Source organism: Canis lupus, chromosome 27, assembly GCF_003254725.2.
Source record: "Canis lupus dingo isolate Sandy chromosome 27, ASM325472v2, whole genome shotgun sequence".
NCBI classification, from domain to species: domain Eukaryota; kingdom Metazoa; phylum Chordata; class Mammalia; order Carnivora; family Canidae; genus Canis; species Canis lupus.
In genome coordinates this window covers 18,985,177-19,009,697 of record NC_064269.1, presented here as the reverse complement: position 1 = coordinate 19,009,697, position 24,521 = coordinate 18,985,177, and the positions used below count along the sequence as shown (strand labels likewise).

Sequence of the window (24,521 nt, the reverse complement as noted above, 5' to 3'; positions counted from 1 at the left end):
TTGAACAAATTCTCTTGTGTGTCTCTGAAATCTACCCACTGTCTCTCAGCAAGCAAGGCACAGTAGCATCTGTGTGCTGGTTTTCCAGAAAGCAAATTCCAGATACTGTAACAAATAAAAGCTGTAATACTTCTTCTCGTCTTCTGCTGAGAAGAAAGAGTATAGGTCCCATGCAATCTGTGTCAAATAAATAATAGAATCCTGAGTAAACATTTCATGACCCTCCAAAAGATCTATCTACCTTCAAATGAGATATAATTAGGAACTCAGAATATACTCAATCTCCTACTACTGCTTTGAAGAAGCCATTGGTTGTCTCTATTCTTCATCCATAAGAATAAAGGCATAGTGGAAAGTCTAAGACCACTCAGACTTGAGATGAGACAAATCTTTCGGCAGAGGGATGAAACCTGTATGGATAATATTTGAATGGAATTTAATAATGGTTAGAGTAGAAAATAAAGATCAAAGAAAAACCTTTCCCTGGTCTCTTGGGACCTTGAATGTTCTGTCTCATTGTTTAAAATGACTCCTGATTTGGGTAAGGTCCTGAACAATTCTTCAAGCTTTCATGGCTAATAAAGTCAGAAAAACCTCCTGACCCTAGTTCAGGGGAACTCTTATCCCATGATACTGGGTCTTGGAGTTGGTGACTATCAGGACTTCGACACACAGTCTGGTGTTCTGGCAAACTCTTCCTGAAGGGCTTTCTTCAGCCTGATCTGATCCAGGGGACATAGAAATTACCATGTTCCCTATGGGTCCCAGAAAGACCATGGTTCTGGATGCTTTGCATCCAATCACACTGGATTTATTTTAAAAAGATTTCATTGCAGGAAAATGCATGTAACATACAATTTATCTCTTCACATTTAATTTTTTGTTTTGTTTTCTGAGGGTGGGGGGAAGGGGCAGAGGGAGAAGGAGAATCTTAAGTAGGGATTGATCTCACAACCCTGAGATCATGACCTGAGCCAAAATCAAGAGTCAGATGCTAAAAAAAAAAAAAAAAAAAAAAAAAAAGTCAGATGCTCAAAAGACTGAGCACCCAGGTACCCCTACCCTTTCACCATTTTAAGTATACACTTCAGGACAGTAAATATGTCTATAATGTTATGCAACTATCACCACCATCCATCTTCATCAACACTTTTAATCTTGTAAAGCTGAAACTCTATAACCATTAAAAAAAAATAATCCACCAAGCACTTGGCAATCACCCTTCCACTTTCTGCTTCTATGATCTTGACTACTTTAAGTGCCTAAGGAAAGATAATTAGAATCATACAGTATTTGTCTTTTTGTGACTGGTTTATTTCACTTAGTGTAATGTCCTCAAGTTTCATCCATGCCATAGCATATGTCAGAATTTCCACACTGGAATCTTCTTAAGGCTCAAAGAAAATATCCTATTTGCCTGATGTATTTGGGAGTACAGAAAAATGGCAAACTTTGAAGGCATTAGCAGGCCTCCCTACTTTTTCATCACAAACGCAGATGGAAATGCAGAAAATGTATTACTCATACAATTCTCATGGTTTGAAGCTTTCACCTCTATTACCATAGCAGGTACTATCCTCTATGGTAAGTAATATTTTTACATCTCTGTTCTACCTTACAGTCTACTGTAATTCTGAACTTCCTGAAACACTGATTTCCTTCTGCCATTTCCTAACAAAAGAGAATGCATGGCTCTTTACCTGTGATTCCCTTTCTAATTTTTATGGCCTTCCATCCCCTGCCTATTCCCCTGCTCATGGCTTATCCAGTCTGACTTTGACAGTTTGATTTGTTTACAGTTCCTCCTCCCCTCTCCAACCTTGCCATGACTTCCCTCCAAGCAGAATGCACTTCCCCACCCTACTGATACTGGGCTTGGATATGTCAGTTTTGCCAAATGGAGTGAATGGAAGTGACAAGTTGTTAGTTCTGAGCCAAAGATTTAAAAGGCATGGCAAGATTCTTTGGGCCCTTTTGAGCTTCTGGCATCTTCTATTACAGAGCATGTGCCAAGTTGTCAGAGATCCTGCAGCTTGAGTCCTAGGATGAGTAAATATGGCTTGTAGCCTAGAGTTAAATCCAGATGAACCCAGGAAATCTTAGCCAAACTCAGCAGAGGCATACCTAATCTGTGGACTCATGAGCAAGAAATAAATTGTTGTTGGTGCAGTCTATTAAGATTTGGGGCTTGTTTGATACACAGCAACATTGCAGCAAAACTGACTGATACACTAACCTCAAACTATACTCTTCATCTTGAGATATGTCTCTTGCTCTAACTTAGCTTTCTGGTCTCCAAATATACCAGACTTCTCTCTGCCTCAATTATGATCCTTGTGCCCTTTCCCTCCTCTACATTTGTAAATCCCAGGTCAAGCTCCCCTTCACATGTGAGATTTTCTCTAAATTTCCCTCTACAATTTGTAAACGTGTCCTCAAGTTTAATATGGACTGAAATCAATACCTTTTTATTCTGATTTATTTCATTTCTAAATAAAACGATTGACTCATCTTCACCTACCATTCTATTTCATGACACCTTGTTGAGAAAGTAGATTATCAATATAGTAGAAAATACTTTGGCATTGAGTCAAAAGGCAAGGGTCAAATCTTGCTTCTGATTAGAAACTTGAGCAAGTTACACAATCTCTCTGAGCATCAGTCTCATCACCTTCAAAATGGTGGCTATAATATCAGATTTAGAGGAAAGCATAAATAAGATGAAGTAACTCCATGCTCTACACCCCTTCCTCACTTACATTCACTAATGTCCACCCCATTCCAATCACTTTGTTTTATTACTTCTGTTGTGAAGAAAAAAAAAATCCTTTCACACAGATGATTGAAATAGATTTTCCATGAATTTTTATCAAATAGAAAAAAACAAATCAATCACTTTTCTAGTATTTTATGTGACATCAAATTTAAGCCCAGAAGTGCTAAGATTCATGTTAACTATAGTAGAAAGTTAATATATATTTCCTTCTTTGCAGGTCTAACCTAGAAGACAAACTAACAAGCCCACTTTAAAATTATTAGAAAACAATTAAAACATAAATTATATGGTCTGGATTTTTTTTTAAAGATTTTATCTATTTACTCAAGAGAAAGAGCACATTTACTTGGGAGGAGGAGCAGAGAAAGAAGAGATACTAGCTCTCCATTGAGGAGGGGGCATGTCTTAGAGCTCCATCCTAGGACCCCAAGTTGTAACCCGAGCCAAAGGAAGATGCTTAACTGACTGAGCCACCTAGGCGCCCCATATATTTTTTAAAGTTCAATAAAAATAAGTAATCCAAGTAGTCTAAGAAGTGAAAAAGTTTTTAAGAAAGCACTTGGGCTGAATATTATATCTGTAATATCAGGGTAGGCAGAAGGCTGAAAGAAAGGTGTTCCAGGTAGGGTGTGAATAACATCAATGAAGCCCAGTGGTAAAGGAATGGGACAGTTTATGCAAAGACAGTAGAAATATCAATCTAGAGGAATGGCTTTATGTACCAACCAGAAAACAAAATGAGATTTTTTTAATATAATGGGGCCAGATTAAGAAAAACCAGGAACAACAGTTCTGGTTATTTCAGCAACAACAACTGGGACTTTATGTTGCTGCTAAGAGTAAACTATTATGTGTTCTTGGAAAGAACAATGATCTAAAGGATAGACAGATAATAAATATAGTTTATTATTCTCTCAGCTCTTGATAATTATACAAAAGTATGCTGCATTTGTTAGCACTTCTACTTTTTTTTTCTCCCTCTTAGAGCCAGAAATGTATTTCCCTCAAGTGTAGACCTAGCAGAGGTAAAAACCTTTTTAATCAACCTTTCTAAGAATTATAGTAAATAATGATATCTTTTTTAAGATTTTTTTTATTTGTTCATGAAAGACACAGAGAGAGAGGAAGAGACATAGGCAGAGGGAGAAGCAGGCTGCCCACAAGGAGCCCAACGTGGGACTGGATCCTGCACCCCTGGGATCACTCCCTGCCAAAGGCAGATGCTCAACTGCTGAGCCACCCAAGTGTCCCTGATATCTTTTTTTTTCCCCTGATATCTTTTGAAATAATTTTTAAAAATCACAGTCTTGGAGTGCCTGGGTGACTCAGTTGGTTAAGTGTCTGCCTTCAGCTCAGGTCATGATCTCAGGGTCCTGGGATCCAGGTCCACAGGAGGCTCTGTATTCATTGGGGAATCTGTTTCTCTTCCCCCCCACCCCCCCCCGCTGCTTCTACCCTGCCCCTACCCCTGCTCATGCTCTCTCTCTCAAATAAATAAATAAAATCTTTTTAAAAAATAAACACAATCTTTTAGTATTTATAGTATATTGGTACTAATTCTTTTCCTCATTCCCTATATATCCCATATAAATCCCCTCTAGAGAAAAGCAGGAAGGATGAAGGAAATTCTATAAATGTATCTCATGATAAAAAACTATAATACTTAGTAATTTGAAACCCTTTATATCATGATGATCTTTGTCAATTGGGCAAACCATATTTACAAGTTCATTATGTGTATATTAATCTATGTTTGAAATGTAGATTTTTATCCTTTTAATTTGTAAAGTTCTCTTAAAGACAATTTTTTTTAAAGCTTTATTTATTTGAGATAGAAAGAGAGAGCACAAGCAGGGAGGAGGAGCAGAGGAAGAGGGAGAAGCAGACTCTCTGCTGAGCAGGAAGCCCAAGGTGGGGCTCAATCCCAGGACTCCGTGATCACAACATGAGCCAAAGGCACACACTTAACCAACTGAGTTAACCAGGTGCCCAAAGACAATTTTTTAGAATAACCATGGAGGCCAGATGATAAAGAGTTGATTTTGATAGAATTCCTCACAATATTGATAGAAAGATTGAGGTTTGAATGTCCCTGAAAATCATATTCCATCTCTCTAAAATTGGCTGGTAGATCAGAAAGCCTTAAGCTGTGACTTACTCTTCTCTCTGTCAGCAGTCATAAGGAGAGAGACCAGTGTTTCTTTTAAAACTTCTTGGCTTTTCTAATATATTCTTACTCTGAAAACAAAGGAAAAATCCCCTCAGTTACTTTGCCAAAATGTGAGTCTGATGTTAACATACATTGGCTGAACAATAGACAACATAGTAACAATAAGGAAAACTGATTTGTGGATGAAAAGAGAGATGACAGATACTGTTTGGTTTCATTGTCTTTTTCCTTTGCTGCAACTTCTTTTCTCTCTCCCTAGACCTGAGTCATAGTGACATTAGGACTCCCAGTTTCAGTGCCAAATCCTATAAATGACCCCATTCATGCCATGCTAATACCATGCTGTGGTGGGCAGGCTCAGCACAGCTTCCTACTCTGAAGTTTGCTTATGTTGCTCCCCCACTCCTGTTATATACCACATGGGACAAAATCCCAAAAACTTGATAGAAATTTTTATTTCTCAGTCCGAAACTAGTCACCTTTGATATCAATGAGTATAATACCCAGAGGGAGGAAAAAAAAAAGAATGATTACAGAATAATTGAAATGTTTTCACAGTGGATAATTGCATACTCAGTGAACTGGCTTAGGGGATCCTTTGTGCGAAAGGCTGCCAAAATAACAAAAAAAAAAAAAAAATGGGAGAGCTAAAGAAAAGAATATGGTGCTTTAAATCCGCTCTCTTAAATCTGAACATATGCTCTATCAGAAGTAAATGTATGCTAAATCTGATGCGGATTGTAATAGCTTCTGCTCCTAAATCTCTGAAGAGAGAATATTGATTTCCAGTTTGCTTTAATCCACTCCAAAGGGGAGCATAGGACCGCTACTTATTCCTGGTATCAAATGCTTTATAGTAGTTTCCTATAAAGGAACATTCCAGAGAAGCTTCAGGGAAGAAAAGGGGTCAAAAATCTAGGGTGACAATGAATATCATGCCTATCTATAAAAAAGTTAGATCTAATCTTCAAGGATTCATTCTTTCCCGGTTTAACCCTATCTTTCCAATTCGTTCTAGCCTAACCTCTTCAGTTCACTTCACTGTTCCTTTCAATCCTCATCCCTTTTGACCAGCTCTTTCCCTTTATTATGAGAACCACATTTCCAGCCCATGGAATTTTTCCATTCTCTGGCAATTTTTAGCTTATAAACCTTCGGGTACCAACTATCTTGTTGTAATCTCTTCTTTTTGGGTTTGAAGGTATTTTCTGTGATGTCTAATACAATGCTATCTATGTGCCTAGCAGATATTCATTCATTCCTAAGAGACCACTGGACCGCTTTGTAAAGTGCCAGGATAAATTGAACTTTTATAAGAACACCAAAGTCCTACAACAACAGATTCCGGGCAAACACATTGATAACATATTTAAACGACAGGCACTCAAATATCCACACACTACTTATTTTCAGTAGCAGGAACCTAGACATAGCCAGCGTAGAATTTGCAGAGGTGGGGGCAAGGATGGGGAGGAGGTTGTGGCTGGAGGAGATGGAATCCTAGGATGAGCCAAATAAAACTTTAAGCTGAATCCTTGATTTCTCAGTGGCAGGTATGGCTCAGCAAATAAGGATTACCCTTGGAAATATTTAATAAAAACACCCTGTTCTGTTCTGCTCAGTGGTGTTAGGAGGTAGACCACACTGTTGGGTATAGTCAAGCATTGCGCTTGTTGTTCAGAAATCTGTGTATTCTTTACAGCTCAATCAGTCACACCTAGGGAAAACATTCTCCCCTGGATTTCTCATCTGAAAACTGAGTGAGCGGGGTAGCACCTTTCTTACCTGCCACACAGTGTGGTTTTAAATTCAAATGATGGAACCCAGAGTTTAACAAAGAAGAGGCACCCAAAAAGCATTTGTTGAGTGAATAAGAAGGATGACAATTTAACTTGACCACATGTGACTGTGCATCATGCAAATTATTCGATACTATCCTCGTTAAATCAGGAAAACAGAACCAGGTATTTTCTGAGACCTTTTCACATTTCACCTTTTTTTCATGTTCTAATGTTGCTGTTATTATTTCCTGTGATTACATCTATAGCATAATTTTTAAAAGGAAAGGGAAATTTAAAATAATCTGTATAATTACTACCACTTCAAAGAAGTAGAAGGAAGAGATCACACCCCATCTCTTAAGTATGGCCTACTCAGTGACGTCTTTTCCAAGAGTATATCATAAAAAGGGGGGAAAAGAGTAATTTTACAGTAGTTACACACTACTTCAGCCAAAGGGTCATGGTTGACATCAACAGGACTAAGTCGTGCTGTTAATATGTACCCTTGATAGTGGTGCTTATACTCTGTCACCTTCCTCCCCCAAAACTTACACCACCATTCGAATAATGAGATAAACATCAGACACCCCAAACTGAAGGAAATTCTACCAAACATCTTACCAGTCCACCTCAAAATTGTCCAGGTCATTGGGACACCTGGGTGGCTCAGCAGTTGAGCATCTGCCTTTGTCTCAGGGCGTGATCCTGGACTCCCCAGATCTAGTCCCACATTGGGATCCCCTCAAGGGATCTTTCTCTGCCTGTGTCTCTGCCTCTCTCTCTCTGGGTCTTTCATAAATAAATAAATAAAATCTTAAAAAAAAAATTACCCAGGTCATCAAAAATAAGGAAAGTCTGAGCAGCTGTCACAGTGCAGGGGATCTTAAGAAAATATAACCAGTAAATGTAATTGCTATCAAGAGGGGGAATCTTGAGTAGAAAAAAAGAACCATACATTAAAAACAACAACAACAATAAACAAAAGAAATGTGAATAACGTATGGACTTACATTAAAAAATAATTTAGCAAAAAAAAAATTTAAAAAAAATTAAAAAAAATAATTTAGCTTCATAATGTATCAATATTGGTTCATTAGTTGTGATAAACACATCACATTAGTGTGAGATATTAACAGCAGAGCATCCTGGATGCCAGGTGTATGGAGACTCTACTCTCTTTGCCACCTTTCTGTAAATATAAGATTTTTACAATAAAAGCTTATTTAAAAAGATCAAAGCCTTGATCTCTCAAGTTAACTCCAAGGGGGTCCACGTTTGCTCTGCCTACTTGGTATAAAACCTGGGCACAGCGGCCCTGTCCTTTTTTGAAATACTGACTCCTGAGTTCTTTATTTTTTTAGAATTTATTTATTTATTCATGAGAGACACACAGAGACAGGCAGAGACACAGGCAGAGGGAGAAGCAGGCTCCATGCAGGGAGCCCAATGAGGGACTCGATCCCAGGACCACAGGATCACGCCCGGAGCCGAAGGCAGACGCTCAACCACTGAGCCACCCAGGTGTCCCTGACTCCTGAGTTCTGATTGGGATCCATGTGTATGTATGTGTTTACCTTATCTCATATCAAGTAGTTTCTGTTTCATGTACATTAATTAAAACAAGACTATTTTGTAGATGCCAATTTAGACATATTTACTCCCTTCTTATTTAGTAAATAATATGACTATGTTGTGACTAATATAGTATACGGCTCTTCTGGGAAGCATTATTATATATAGCTCAAGCATCCAGAATGCTGCCTGAAACATTTTAGACAAAGAATGATAGTAAGTGAAGTTAAAAACAAAACACTAGGTAGGAATTTAAAGAATTAGACCCTTGGTCCTATCTCTGTTACCAAATCGTTGGGTGACTTAGATAAATCTAATCATATGTCTGAGCAGATGTTTTATTTTAAAGAGATATATTGGGGTTCTGGTCATTCACCTGGAAAGTAGTGTTCATTGGTGCTCACCCCAATTTAATGCCACTTGAGAAAGTTCCCTGAATATATGTTTTTTATGACTCCTTGTTACAAAAAGAGGAACTGGTTGTTTGGCTGCAAGGCAGAAATTATATTCCCAAAGCTGGAGCTATAAGCACAGTCACTAGTACTGGACAGGAAAAAACACACACAGGCGCGTGTGTGCACACACACCCACCCACCACCACCCACACTGCTTAAGAAAAGTGACTGGATCCACAGAGGCTCTTTCCATTCCTCCATACTTGTTGAAAAGTTTGAGGTGCTAGATGCTACAATCTACTATTTATCTTGGCTTAAAAAAAACAAGAGCAGAGTAATTCTATTCTGTGTTCCTTAAATAGGTGTGGAGGCTGTATGTATGTGCCTAGTCCTTAGATTTTCTCTTTAGTGCTGAAAAATTAGTTCCCTTCTTTATTAATGAGGCATCAGGGGATGACAGAGGTGATTTTTTGGTTGAACTTTCATTGTCTTAATTGCAAATCCAGCATCTGATGCCTCCATTGATTCCTGCTAGAGCCAGGGAGCATATCTCCTAGTCAAAGTAACTGTGCCACTAAAGAGACAGCACTCTGGGAACAGTCATTTAACATGAGTAAAAACAGAATTTCATTTAAGAAAAATCAAAGAAGTAATTCACAAATGATTCCCACAACTCTTTGGAGAAGCTTGGGCAGCCACAATAAGTTTATCATGTTGTTGATACAGACAACAGTCTAAACCACCCCGGGGGTCTGTGGGAAATCAAACCCCAGGGGGCGGGGTAGATAGAAGCTTTCTGGGAGAAATTCCCAGGCAACTGTGAGTGTGGTTCTAAATGAGACTGGTGGGAATTTCCAACATAGACGGCACTTTGGGGGGCCGGGGCAAGACAGAAAATCTTTTTCTTTTGGACTGGGGCTGGGAATATTTCTTTCAAGCAAAATCTAAGCACCCACCAGTTGGACGGGTTGCTTAGAGCCAAGTTATAAATGATTAATTTATCAAGGAAAAGAAACAGTGCCTCTTTGCTAAGCTTTGTAACGGGGTTCATATAAATTTGCGTAAAATATTATGTGGGATTAGCGTAGCCAGCCAGGAATTGAGCTACAGGAGCCAAGTGGAGGGTGGGAGCTTAGCCAACAGGAGAAGCAGGAGATGAAGTGGATCAAGCTCGCCAAGCCAAGGAGGCCAGCCAAACCAGAGCTACAGTAGCATAGAAATGAGAAGTGAGAGTCTGGCTCATCTGAGGGGTGTTATCATTATTAGTATTGCTGTTGTTGTTTATGAAATAGAATTTCATCCCCTCTTTCCCCCAAATAATATTCTCCTTACATTCAAGTTTAATAAGAATATACGATTACTAAAGATGACAACAGGGAAGTTCATTTGCTTTTTAGGTTAAGTTCGACCTAGCAAAGAGATCCAGCAGGTTGGGAAGTGGAAGAGGAAGGACACGGATGGCCCTCCAGCCCCATAATGGCTGGAAGGCAGTAGGGAGACCTAAATGTAGAACACGGAGCCTACATTATTTACTCCCATAATCCCATGTGAGAGTCAGATCCAGAGGGTCATAACTTTTGTCCAGAGACTCCACAAGGCTTTGCTTTGGCTTATTCTTTCCATGATGTCTTCCTGGAGCCACTTTCCCTAGAGTTAGGAGTGGAAGCTGTCAACAGTTTTATCAGGACAGGCCTGATTATGTCTCCTCAGCTCCACTCCAGATAGTAGACTTATTCAGCAATATTCCTACTGGGATAAAAGTACAAGGAATTGGTCAGAATTAATACATTGAGGTCACACATCTTCCATTGTGGCCAGATCCAGTCAGAATCTAATGTACACTTGTGGACACCCTCCAACCCCCCATGATCATCCTGCACTTCTGGCAAAGGTCCCAAGTAGTAGCAGGTATGCTACCCACAGAGGAAGTGTGCCCCTCCTCACATTCCAACAGGTCTTCTTTCCCTTCCTCAGGGTTCCCAACACATTCTCCACAAGGAGGTCTAAACCAAAAGGACCCCAGTGATTTGTCAATAGTGGTTCCTCCAGGACAGATGAAGGGGAACCACCCTTCCTGACCAAGCCTGTAAGGAACTGCCCTGCTCTGTCTCAAGAGGGAATTATTTCTGGCTCCACTTCCAACCCCTGATGCACAACACACACAGTGTACAAGAGCACAAGGCGCATCCCAGCTCTGAGGGCATTATTCCAATATGACTCCTGTCTGTGCCCCCCACCCCCACCCGGCCAACAACAAATGTACAGGCACATGGAGGAGAAACAACCCTTCCATGCCTTCAGCAAATTCTGTGGGCTCTGCGCAGCTGAGAAGAGGATGACATTCTTTTTACTTTCAGCTGGAGCTAATCTGACGATCTTCTCATAAACACAAACTGAGAGATTTCTTGTGTTCTGGAAAGAGACAGGGTGAAGTCTGGACTTTTGCCCTAAGCCATGGTAGAGGGAGTTCCCCTCTTGGAAAAGGAAGTCTTGCCAGCTATGGCTGGCCTCACAAATGCCTAGAAATGGGTATTAGCATAGCCAACCATGGTCCCTTTGTCTGAGATTTTTTTTTCATTTAGTCCTACTTTGGGGGAGCCTACCTTTGATTTGCTGGAGTCGATGAAAATAAGTTTTCCTGACTGCAGGTGCCTTCTGGTGATCTAGGGCACAAGAGAACTATAAGCTTCCCGTGAGACTCTCTGGCCCTACCAAACACCCATCTCCATTGCCTGTGTACTAGCTGAGGGGTGTGCTCACAGACAGGAGGCACGGTGTACGACCATTTAGTGAGAACTGGGGCATTTGATGTTTTCTTTTTCTTTTAATTCTCATGACAACTTCATGAGGTACATTTTCATTTTATAGATACAGTTACAGATTCTAAATACATAACTTCCCTGAGGATATCTAGCTTAAGAAGTTCTAGTAAGTTCTAGCTTGACCTCAAACCCAGGTCTGTGTGACATCAGAGCCCAGGTTAACGATGCTGGGCCACCTGTTTAATAACGCCCTGAAATTCTGTGTCCCAGAAAATGAGTTCTTAACCTGGCCACTCCGCAAGTGTCTCCCTCAGAATCAGAACCTGATAATGCTTAAGCAAAACTTTTGAGATCTCCCTGCTCAAAAGCACAGCTACTCTTTTTGCCTTCTATAACAGAGAAAGAACCTCAGGTCCCACAGAAGTGATGTGCCTGAGGACACATAGTGACCTGTGGAGCCAACATTCAAATAAAAGATTTTTATTTTGTCTTCTCCTACAGTCATTTGATAGTGAAATAAAATCAGTAGGAAAGGAATAAAAGCAATTCCTCCCTTTCACTGTGAAATAGAGACAGCCTAATGCTGCCAGGTGAACTGAACTGTTTTCCATCCTGGGACATGACTAGTATTTTTACTTCTTCTTTTTTTTTTTTTTTTTTTTTAGTATTTTTACTTCTGTTTATGAATTTTCCATTTTGCCCCAAGATAGATAATAAGAGCTACCAAGAGTGGAAGATGATTTAGATGATGATTTAGAGGATGAAAATTATCTTTGCTAAAACTTCAAACAGAAAGAAACCGTTCTATACTTGCTTTTTTATTAAATTTCATGACATCTAAATAATCACACAAAGAGCAATCTTCTATACTTGCTTTTTAATTAAACTTCATCACAGCTAAATAAGCACATAAACTCAGATTTTTCCTTCAGTAGGCGGTCTTGTGCCAAAACTCTCATGTTCAAATCATTCTCAGCTTAGTAAACAAAGCCATTTTCCAGCGTTTAGAAAGTAAAATGATCCATCAGTATTTGCTGATATTAAATGATACTTGATCTCCGTGTACATCATCTGTCTGCTGTATCAGAAACTCCTTACAGGCAGGATTTTTTTTTCTTATTAATCTGTATATCTCAGTGCCTATTTGAGAGCTATGCAGAGAGTAATTGATTGACAAATGTTTGAGGATGAAAGATAAATGAATAAGGCTGGCTGATACGCAAATTATCTATTCCCCTTTTCCAGGGAGTCATGATCTTTAATTGAAAAACTGGTAGGGAAGGAAAAACCAGATTCCTTGTTTTAAATGTGAAGAAGCCATTCATCCATTAATCCTTTCACCACTTAATTATTTCATATACTTGTTCAGGTGTACATCCACTCCCCCTGCCATGTCCCAGGCACTGGGCTGGGGAGCTCTTAGCAGCTCACATCTGATGAAAGGAGGCAGATCAGTAAAGGTGGACAAGTCCAATGAGAAAGTAGAAAAGAGAAACATCTAACCCAGTTCCCAGGCCCCAGAACTACTTTAATCTTAGGGAAAGAAAATAACTTGGATGCTTGAAATTGGAAAGGCACAAATAAGTTTGGTTATCCTTTGGGTAACCACAAGATGTTTTTCAAACTATTACCCCAACTCAAGGTATCCCATTGTTATGGTTCTGCCCTTGATGACATCATGTCAATGCTCTTCTTCAGATGTCTCAGTTTCCTTCCTCCTACCCAAAGCGTATTTTTGCTGGACAAATAGCCCTCTCTATTCTCCCTTGGGGTCTATTTTCCCAGTCATTGTTGCAGTCGACCCTTCTTTTCTCTATGGTAGATGCTTGCATGATGGCCTTGATATCTGAGAACCTACCATTAGCAGGATTTTGTACTCGATAATGGGCATACAGACATGGATGCCACTTACAAAAAAAGCAAGGAGTTTGCTAAAGTTTTATGTTTGGTTTCCCTGAATCATTTAGCTAAATGAATATACTCTACCTTTAAGAAGTAGTATGGTTTGGAACACGCTGCCTCCATTTAGATCCTTTCTAAGAATCTTCTCTCCTTTTCCTCAAAAACTCAAAAGGGACATGTACTTTATTCATTTATTTATACTTAAATCTGGGCACTTGCTCTGAGGAACACTGTGTTAAGGATTGTGATCATATTCATCCCTGGTGGCACTGACAGTCAGAGGGACTCACAGTCCATTGGGAGGGACTAGTGAATAGTAGGGTGTTATTGTGGAGTGCTTTGGAGGCACAGAGGAGAAGCACCTCAGGCAGTGTAAGCGTTAGAAAAGGCATCAGGAGGAAACTTCATCTAAGCCAAGACTCGAAAAAGGAATTTGAATTAGCTTGATGGTAAGATGATGAAAGAAAGTACCAGCAGTAGGAATAGCCTTCAGTTATGACACATGCTTACAGAATCTGAAAACACGCTTTCACATACAGAAAGACAAATATTGCATTACCTCATTTAGACATGGAATCAAAAAGAAAAAATATACTGCACTTATAGTAACACAGTAGAATGATGGTTAACAGAGGAAGAGGGAAGGTATTGATCAAAAAGCACAAACTTTCAGTTTTAAGAGAAATCTAAGGTACAGCATGGTGATTATAGCTAGTAGTAATGTACCATATGCTTGGAAAAAAGGAAACATATATTGAAACAAAAACACAAGAATACAAATGTTCACAGCAGCCTTATTCACAATAGTCAAAGAATGAACATTACCCAAATGTCCACCAATGGATGAATGGATAAACAAAATGTGGCACATCCATACAATGGAGTATTACTCAGCAATAAAGAGGAATGAGGTGATGCTACTAGATGGATGAACCTTGAAACATCATGCTAAGTGAAAGAAACCAATCATGAAAGGTCACATATGATGTGATTCCATTTATATGAAACGTCTAGAATAGGCAAATTCATAGAGACAGAAAATGGATGACTGGTTGCCAGGGGCTGGAGGGTGGGGAAGAGACAGGTGAGGGGAGGAGGAGAGAATGAGTAATGGGTACAGGTTTTCCTTTCAATATGATGAAAATGTTTTGGAATTTAGAGGTGGTGGTTGTAAAACACTGAGAATGTACTAAATACCGCTCAAATGCACACTCTAAAACAGTTAATTTTATGTTCTGTAAATTTCAAATCAATAATTAGAATGAATAAATAAATATATAAAAAGTAAAAATAGGTTTTGCATCCATTGCTCTCTGAATCCATTGAAATTAAAGGCCAATTTCAGAAAAATAAAAGGATTTTTCTAGAGTTCATCTAGTATTTCTCTTTCACTCCTAATATCTTATAATAATAGGAAAATTTATAAAGCACCTTGATATCATTTACCACATAAAATATTCCTGAACTAAGTTTACAGAAGTCATAGAATAAATTAGTCAATGTATCCCAAGCCTGTAGTGCAATGCAAATATGCCCGAGATTTTAGTGCAGAAGAGGTGCAGAAGAACATTCAAGACAGGGAAGGATAGAAGTGCCATTTTTCTATTGATCAGGACATGATCAGGACAATTGTTTCCTTATATAATGGTCCATGTGTACACAAAAGTGCACATATGGGTTTGTAGTCTATGTCTCTATCTTTAGAATTACTGTAAAAAAAAGAACACACGGTGGTAGAAATAGAAAATATTGGAATGAGAAATACAATTTTTACATTTGATTTGTGTTTTTTGAAAAACATTTTATTTTTTTATTTATTTTTTTTTAAAAAACATTTTAATCTGAAGAGCTTATGCAGGTTAATTTTATTATGTCTCTGACATGGAGAATTGGCTACCGAGTGCTGTTAATAGTTTCCCTATCTTGACTTTAAACTCAATAAGTCCAAGACAGTATATCCTATTAACTTGGTTTTCCTATGTTCTAGCATGGTGTGGTTTAACGTAAGTCCTTGACAACTATTTGTTAGGTGAGTGAATATGAGAGCTCCCTGCTTTAATCAGAAAAGACTGCACAAAGGAGGGGTTTCAGCCTGGCAGTTGTTACAAGCAGGGAAAACAGTGAAGGGAAAGACTAAATGTAGGACCTGGGGCTTTGACCTTGGCCCATGAGTACATTTTCATGGCTAAGCTGTCAGTCATACACAGAGGGTAGGTGAAATTTGGATGGCGATTTGTTTGCTTACATTAAAGTGATCAAGGATGCTGTAGCGTGTAGTAGAATTTTTAAGACAAATGATAATGCTGTGGAATCTATAGCTGAAGAACCGGTTTTACAATAAAATTTGTTATATTATGTAGGAGAAGCCAGCGAAATGTATGAACTCTGTGTGAGGATCTCCTGAGCATAGTGTTTTTAAAGAGTGTGGCTTCCTGGTCAGACTCCCTGGGTTCACATCTCCGCTCTGCCATTTGCCAGCTGTATACCTTGGGGTAACTTACTCAACCGCTATTCCTCAGACTTCTGATCTTCAATGAGGATAATCACATTTACCTTGCAGTGCTATTGTAAAGGTAAAGTGAGTTAACATACTTCAAAACCAAAGGATGATTTTTGCACATATGAAGTGCATAATAAATGTTTATTTACTACTCTATTGCATGGGTTACAGAGGATCAGGTGGTCCTACCAGCCCAGAAATCTCTGGCATGGTTTACTCTTAGCTCCTCCCTGGCTTAAAATTCTCACCATGGAGAATTTAAGTGTAGAGAAAAAGAAAGGTTTCCAGACAGCCATTTTTTAAGTGTGCATAAATTACTTCAAAAAGAGAAAAAAATCATAACATCATTATGTGGTGGGTGTGATGGTTAGTTTTATGTGTCAGTTTGACTCGTCAGTGGGTACCCTGGTTAAACATTATTTCTGGGTATCTTGGAGGATGTTTCTGGACGGGATTAATATTTGAATTGGTGGACTCAGGTACATTGCCCTCCCCAATGTGTGTTGGTATTATCTAGTCCACTGAGGGTTTGAATGGAACAAAAGGTGGAGGAAGGAGGAATTAGCAATTAGCATCTTTTTAAACCCTGCTTCACTGTTTGAGCTGGGATAGCTCATCTCATCTTTTCTGACCCTGAGACTAAGATATATATAATATTTATTTTCCTGGTTTTCAGGCCTCTGTACTTGGAATGAATTACACCACATGCTTTCTGTGGGACTTCTCAGCCTCCATAATCATGTAAGCCAATTCCTCATAATAAATATCTTTCTCTCCCGCCCTCCTTCTCCCTCTCTCTATCTCTGTCTCTGTCTCTCTCTATGTATATAATCTATTTATATTATATGATATATTTGCATTATATAAATATACTTCATATATTTATATATTTATGTATATACTATATAATATATTATATAAATATAATTCTGCCAATAAGAAAAATAGATCCTCAAAAGGGAAAAGTTACCTCTCAAAACTTATTGATGTACCCAAGATTATCATTCCATGTATCTACCTCTTAATCCCCTTTTTATTTCACATCTACATCAAATCTTCTTCCATTAATATAATTGCCAAGATGATAGAATGCGGGCTGATGTTTGATGGCCTTCAGAGAAGACCTTGAAAACCGAAGGGAAAGTAGGGAACACCCTGCCTTATAGGCAAGGGACAACCCAAAGATTATCAACCAAGAAGCATCCCCTAGATAATAAAGAAGAAGAGAGGAAGCATTGATGATGAGGAGGAAAACATTTGCTTAACACAGAAGGTTTCTTCCATGATGTGAAAAGGTAAGAAAGAGGTGCTAGATGGAGGTAATCCCTGCATTTCCCAGGTGTCTGGCTGAGAGGATGAAAAAGAAGAAATGGGAACTAAGAAAGTCTGGGATGACTGAGTCTGACTTTCTTTGGAGATTTCCAGAGCATCTATCCTGGAGCTTCACAGTTGGAGGGAAGTAAACATCCAAACCCAATAAATGTTCTAAAAGAAAGCAACCCTCAAGGGGTGCCTGGATGGCTCAGTAGGCTAAGTGACCGACTCTTAGTTTCTGCTCAAGTCATAACATCAGTGTCATGAGATCCAGCCCTGCTTCAGGACTTCTTGCTCAGCCAGGAGTCTGCTGGAGATTCTCCCCCCTTCTCTTTCTGTCCCTCTCCCCTCCCCCACTTTCTCTCCCTCTCAAATAAATAAAGAAATAAATCTTAAAAGAAATAAACAAAAGAAAACAATCCTTGATGAAGAGTTTTTTTTTTAATTTTTGAAGAGTTTAAATGTCTCCTACCCACTTAACAGAAATTGGTATTTGATGGGATTTTTTTTCAGCAAGATTGAAGGTTTTACAAGAAATCTCAAACCCTGTGCAACTTTTCTTCTGAGAAACCTGAAGGTCTTCAAATTTCCATTGTAACAGCTGATGATGATTGCAGTGTGACCCCAGAATAGCATGACTGTGAGTAACGGTCTAGGACATCACAATGTTTTGACTTGATGCTTTTTTTCTTTTCTATAATATGCAAGCAACATGTTTTATTGGTAAAGTGGATTTTAATTTATGTTTATTCTTTGCCACTGACATATTATAAAACCAGTAGTTTTCATAATTTGAGAGAGTCAGGACACCAGATATTTGCTATGTAATTTTTTTTATATACTCAAATGCCTTTAGACAAAACAAGAGCCTAATTTAGCCACCCACTAGCCATGAAAGCATCTGGGGCACATAATATTTTTTCCATGGGGCCTGGATGACTGCTTTTGGTGCTTGTTTATTTGATCTGGGAAAACACAGCTCACAAACAGCATCTGGATTTCAGAGAAGGTTCCTATATTTGCCCCCAAATTCTCCCTTTCAGTCAATGCTATCCAAGTGACTCATCTGCAGGGTCAGAGAGTTGAGTTGCTCAGCAGAGACTAAAATGTAAGACTCCCTGGCTCATTCCCTGTAACCACCAAGCCCTACAATCTCCTCCATGGGTGTGTGGCATGGGAACCTGCATGAGGTTTTGCCAAGACCACCAGGGACTGGGAAGAAAACCAGATCTTATAGCCCAAAAGTGGGCAATACAGTTCTGACAAGGGTAAGAGGGACCCTGGAGAGGTTTTCGAAGTTGTTTGTTTGGTTTAAAGAGTTCCCTGCTAAGAGCAGAAGCTGGGGTGCGGTGGGAGGAGAAACTTTTTTTTTCCATTAAAAGGTGTGACTGAGAACTTGCAATTTTTGATGACATGTTTCTCCCCGAGAGATCTTCACTATTGGCAGTCCCATTTGAGACACCGATGAAAAGCTGTGGGGCACAGTTTTCCAAGGTCTCCAAGAGAAACGCAACAGTTGTAACTTAATCCAGTTCCAGTGGGGCGAGTAGCTTAGAGTAAATGAAATAAATAGCAAGTGGCGCTTCTCGAACACTTGAGCGAAGGTGAAACAAGGCTAGGTCATGTCAGTGTCAGCTTGACCTGTACCTCTTATCAGCCTGAGAATTACGGCTTCCCCCGGTTTTGCCCAGCTCCTTTATTTACTTTATTGAATAACGTCTGGAAGCAGGCCACCTACCTAGCTTGACCTCCCTACCACTGTGGTTTTCAGCAATCTGTTTTCGGCAGATTTAACGCCAATCTGTTTTCACTGATTTATTGTATTGCTATGGCATCATTGAGACACACCTCGCCATGAAAGGAATGTTCATGGAACATGGAGATTTCTGTCATTTTAATGAATGCACAATAAGTTTAGACAAAGTGAAGAAATAGCTCATTTCTCAAACAGGCTCGTTAGCTGGTGACCCAAGTTAATGTCTAACTCTGGGCTTCTCACATTTTTTTTTTAAGATTTATTTGTTTATTTAAGAGAGAGAGGGAGAGAGAGCATGACAGGTGGGGGGGGGGGCAATGGGAGAGGGAGAGAGAGGGTCTCAAGTAGACTCCTTGCTGAGAAGGGAGCTTGACACTGGGCTCGATGCCATGACCCTGAAATCGTGATGCTGAGCTGAAATCAAGAGTCAGGTGCTTAACCAATTGAGCCACCCAGGTACCCCTGGGCTTCCACATTTTTAATCTTCTTTTGTTTCTTTTTTGTTTTTAACTTAATTTTTGACATAAGGAAGAAGATTCCAGTTACTCTGCAATGTGTGAAATCAAGCTCAGTTATATCTTCAAACATGGTAAGTCTGCTAAGAACTGAAAAGTATGATTATGTTTAAAGGAATACACAAAATACAGGTTAATACTTATATAGCAGTAATTACATAGGGCCATGTCCTCAAAACAAAAAGAAAAAAAATCAAGCTTTTCCCTTCTTCTTGTAAGTGGGGGAACCTAATATTTAAATGTTACTAACTTCCCACAAAGACAGTCAATATTTAAATCCCTGGACTTGGGCAGCCCGGGTGACTCAGCGGTTTAACGCCGCCTTCATCCCAGGGCGTGATCCTGGAGACCCGGGATCAAGTCCCACATCAGGCTCCCTGCATGGAGCCTGCTTCTCCCTCTGCCTGTGTCTCTGCCTCTCTCCCTCCCCTTCTGTGTGTCTGTCATGAATGAATAAATAAAACCTTTAAAAAATAAACAAATAAAAATAAAATAAAATAAAATAAAATAAAATAAAATAAAATAAAATAAATAAAAAATAAATCCCTGGACTTCTTCCATAGATGTATGCTGGATTAAGTTCCCTTACTCTTCGTACTTTTTCTTTTTTTTCTCTCTCTCTGACTTTCTCCACCTTTTCTTCTCCTTCATCCCTTTTTCTCTTCCTCTATCCATAATTTCACACCTCTTGGCTCTAGGATATCTTTTTTGTTTGCTTGTAATTTCTTCTGCCCTAAATGACAGTGCTTCTCTTGTCTTCTTGTAATATTATATTCTTGAGACTCACAGCTTTCTTTGTCATTTTAAAGTAAATTCATTGTTACAGACCAGATCTATGTTTTATTTATGTATTCTACAGTTCTGAAGAAATGTGCATAGCATTCAGAAACTTTGTTAGAAGCCCTCTCAAATCTTTCCAATGCTTTTATGGTGAAACATTATCCATCCCAAAGCTAGATATCTTTGGTAGCAGCCATTGTCCAGCCCTGAATGATAATACTGGTAATGAAAAAAATAAAGATGAATATACCAAATTCAGGCTTTAAATAAATCCCACACCACATTTTCTTTCCAACACGTCCATAAAGTCTCATAATTTGGGGAGGCGGGGTTGTAGGTTAGTATAATCATAGCCTTTGGAATAGATAAACCTGACTTCAGATATTGGCTCTGCTACTCACTAGTTCTGTAATCATGACTAAGTTCATCTCTCTCTGCCTCATTTTCCTTATAATGCCTACTCTGTAATATTATGGTGAAGATCAATGAGAAATATCATGCATAGTATTAATATTACTGTATGTCTCATAGTATACATTCAATGGAGCTTTAATGTGATGGGCAAATATTTTTCATTGATGGGAAAGCAGTATCAAAACGGCCACCTTATGTAACTCACATTATTAACTTAAATAGCGTAAGAAAAAAGCACAATTTCTACAGTTTAAGTTAAATACAACTAATTATTTTTCATAGAGATAGTGTCTTGATTTGAGTCTTAACTAAATTAACTTTATTATAGACTCTGGCTTTGGGACATCTGGTACATTACTCTGGATGTTAAGCTGTCTTCGGAATAAAGTTTTCTCCCTACAGTGGTCCCTAGCTGGTTGGTGGCAAGGCAACATTAGTCACCATAATATACTAAGCACATTGTCACTGCAAAGGGATTACCAAGGGGCCCTATTCCATTATTTCTATAATTCCCCAGGACAAATTACCTGAGCTCATTTACAAACCAGGTCTAGTATAAATCCAGAATGTCATAAACAGAGCCCAGAAATTTGTATTTCTCCTGGTTTTCTAGGGGCCATGAATACATTTAAGAATCGTAATGAAAGCTATATGTGACATCCATCACTTTCCTATTTTTTTTTTTAAGATTTATTTATTTATTCTAGAGGGAGTGAGCTAGAGCATGCATGCAATGGCAGGGGCAGGGAGGGAGCAGCAATGGGAGAAGGAGAGAAGCAGACTCCTCACTGAGCACAGAGCAGGATATGGGGCTCAATCTCATGACCTTGAGACCATGACCTGAGCTGAAATCAAAATAAAATAAAATAAAATAAAATAAAATAAAATAAAATAAAATAAAACTGAATATAAAAGCAATTATCTTGAATTTAAATGGTCTAATGCTCTAATTACTTGAAAATTCCAGGCTAGATTTAAAGAAAAAAACTACTCTTCTGTTTATCGGAGACAAATTTGAATATCGTGGCACAGAATATTTGAAATTTCAATGATGAGGATATTATATTGTATAAATACTAACCAGAAGAACGAAGGTATATTAGGCAAATTTATTTAATGTCAAAGTAAACTTTAAGAAAAAAATATAAAAGATTTCTAAAAGGCTGTTTTCTTTAAGGTAAAAAGCTTAATTCACCAGAAAGAGATATCAATTATAAGTGTCATGTACCTTAAGAACATAACCTCAAAATATATAAAGAAAGGCTGAGTGGGAAATATCAGAAAGGGAGACAGAACGTAAAGACTGCTAACTCTGGGAAACGAACTAGGGGTGGTAGAAGGGGAGGAGGGCGGGGGGTGGGAGTGAATGGGTGACGGGCACTGGGTGTTATTCTGTATGTTAGTAAATTGAACACCAATAAAAAATAAATTAAAAAAAAATAAAAAAATAAAAAAATAAAAAAAAATAAAAAAAAAGAAAGGCTGACAGAAATAAAAAGAAATAAATGAGTTTATAATTAAAGAGGGAGATTTTAACACAGCAAGATAATAAATATAACAAGTAGACAAGAAAATACATCAGTAAGGAGGTAGAAGATTTTAATAACATGATTAACCAATTTCTTAGTTGACTATAGGGGCACCTGGGTAGCTCATTGATTGAGCATCTGCCTTTGGCTCAGGTTGTGATCCTGTGGTCCTGGGATCGAGTCCCACATCGGGTTCCCCACAGGGAGCCTGCTTCTCCCTCTGCCTATGTCTCTGCCTCTCTCTCTGTCTCTCATTAATAAAGAAATAAAATCTTTTAAAAAATTACAATGAAAATTGGGAAAGATTTTGATCTGGCTGAAAATAAAACTACATATCAAAACTTGTGAAATGCCACTAATGCCATATTTAGAAGTTTACAATGGTGGATACATTTATTAGAAAAGAAGCAAGTCTGAAAATAAATGAGCTATCATACATCTTAAGAAATTAGGAAAAGAATATCCAATTGAACAAAAGAACGTAAACAGAAGAAACTAATAAAGATAAAAGAAATTAATGAAATAGTAAACAAATAGACTAATAAAGAAGGAAGTTTCATTAAAAAAATATAGCGAAATTAATCAATGCTGGACAAGACTACCAAGAAAAGAAGAAAGAAGGTACAAATAAGCAATGCCAAAAATGGAGAAGGGAGCAGCAGTGCTGAAGAGCCTGCGAACCTCTGAAAAAATCATCAGAGGCAATAAAATGATGTTGAGATTTGCTTTAAAATAATCCAGGGGAAGGGGGTAGTGGGAAGAATATGGATGAGATAAATTGGCATGTGTTAAAAATTGTCAAAGCTGTGAGATGAGTACCAGCTCTCTAATTTAGCATATGCTTAACATTTTCCAGGGTGGGAAAGGAAAGGAAAGGAGGAATGAGAGGGAAGGAGGAGGAAAGCAAAGAAAGAACTCAGCAGAGTATTATTTGTAAAGTGACTACATGTCTAGTTTATACTTTTTGACCTGATATCCCAACTGCTTCCTATTTTCACTTGAGTTGCCTTTTGTGACAAAACATTACTTTTAGTACTTATAATAAAATCATCTGGATGGATTGTGTAGACCTCTTCTTTGTACTGTCACCGTCTACTGTGGCTTTATCTAGTGGTGTATGAAATGTACGCTCAGGGCACCTGGGTGGCTCAGTTGGTTAAGCAGACGTCTGCCTTGGGCTCAGGTTATGATCTCAGGGGTCCTGGAACCCAGCCCCACATCAGGCTCTCTGCACAGTGGGGAGTCGCTTCTCCCTCTCCCTCTGTGTCTCCCCGCATGGCCCACTTGTGCTTTCTCTCTCTCTCAAATAAATAAAATCTTAAAAAAAAAAAAAAAGAAAGAAAGAAAGAAATGTACGTTTAGTGAACAAGGTTCTCACTATAAAACTGAAGATGTTTATAATCATAAACTAACCCTAACCAGACTCAGTGCAGCAAACACCTCCCTTCACAGGCAGCAAGGAAGGCACTCACTGATTAAATTAGTTCATTTTGCAGGAGGACAGCACCAGCTGACGCTGGGCTCCGGGGAAGATAGGAGACTAGTCATCTGACAGCCCCTGTTGGCTACTTGGCATTCTAGTGAGTTATGCCATGATTCATGCTGAGACTATGAGATGCATGAAACCACCAGGCTTGCAGAGGTGGAGTCTATGAGAAAAGTGAAAAATTACAGGTTACATGAGGAATTTATGTGGGAAAACAGCTGTGCAGCCCTGCCAGAAAGGGTATGGGCTAGAAAAATCTTAACTCTCTTGCTATAATGGTTTTGTCATTCACTGACTGGAGTAACATGTAGAACTATCTATATGTTTCTTTTACTGTTTGGTGATGCTTTTTTACTTTCTAAAAAATATTTTTGAATTTCAAAAAGCATATTTGGTAAAAATAAATTCTGGATTTCAGTTTCTCAAGAATGTTGCTGATAAACATCTGGACTACACAAATTGGAGTTTACATTTACCCAGTCATCATGGGAGTCAATGTTATTCCTGCTACACACACAAAAAAAGACAGAAGATACAAATTTACTAGCGTATCACTATCTTACTACAAAATTAATATTTGAGATTATTTCTGAAAACCAAAACAAGCAAAAGCAGCTGCAAAAGGTATATTTATATATCATGACTTTCCATTTAGATCAAATGACTGGTCTAAATTAATTCCACTCATTTTGTTAACATAAGATTCCTTGCACTCATATGAAAAGTAAAGTGACAGCTATGAATATATTGGCTCCATTAGTTCTCTAACTTCCTAAACATGTAAGCACTGGCTTTATTCTAGTGTCATCAGACACTTCAAATAGAAAATCAGTTAATTCAACAACTCTTCTGTTGTTTACACAGAGTGA

General features: G+C 38.5%; 1 long non-coding RNA gene across 4 annotated transcripts in view; it reads left to right on the top strand.

The window, feature by feature from the left end:
• LOC112665572 (uncharacterized) overlaps window positions 1-24,521 on the top strand; it is a 100,729-nt gene that overhangs the window by 13,937 nt on the left and 62,271 nt on the right. The window contains exons 4-6 of one of the 4 annotated variants that reach the window (XR_007406433.1): window positions 15,719-15,931; window positions 16,535-16,599; window positions 19,457-19,517. This is a non-coding gene — a long non-coding RNA (uncharacterized LOC112665572). Of the gene's footprint in view, window positions 1-15,718; window positions 15,932-16,534; window positions 16,600-17,197; window positions 17,649-19,456; window positions 19,518-24,521 lie in introns of those variants that run through there. The other 3 variants (XR_007406432.1, XR_007406434.1, XR_007406431.1) reach the window with 3 other exon arrangements.